We start from the raw sequence: 243 nt of genomic DNA on the forward strand, positions 1-243 counted from the left end.
TTCCAGCTGAGCTGAGGTGCCCCATCCTGCACCCCACCTTCACCAGAACTGGCTGATGGGCACTGGCCAGCCCAGAGCTTTGCTCTACCACAGGAACCTCCCAAAGCTGGGGGTAGTCCCCTCTTTAAAGGGTTTCTGATTTGGGAGCTGGCCAGGAGCCCCCCCCCAGCCTGGGATGCCCCCCAGCAGCGTGGGCCCAGGGCCGGGAGGGGATCCTGCCCCTCCGCCAGGTCTGGGACACAC

The sequence above is a fragment of the Merops nubicus genome, unplaced genomic scaffold, assembly GCF_000691845.1.
Source record: "Merops nubicus isolate BGI_N331 unplaced genomic scaffold, ASM69184v1 scaffold41315, whole genome shotgun sequence".
Classification (NCBI taxonomy): Eukaryota; Metazoa; Chordata; class Aves; order Coraciiformes; family Meropidae; genus Merops; species Merops nubicus.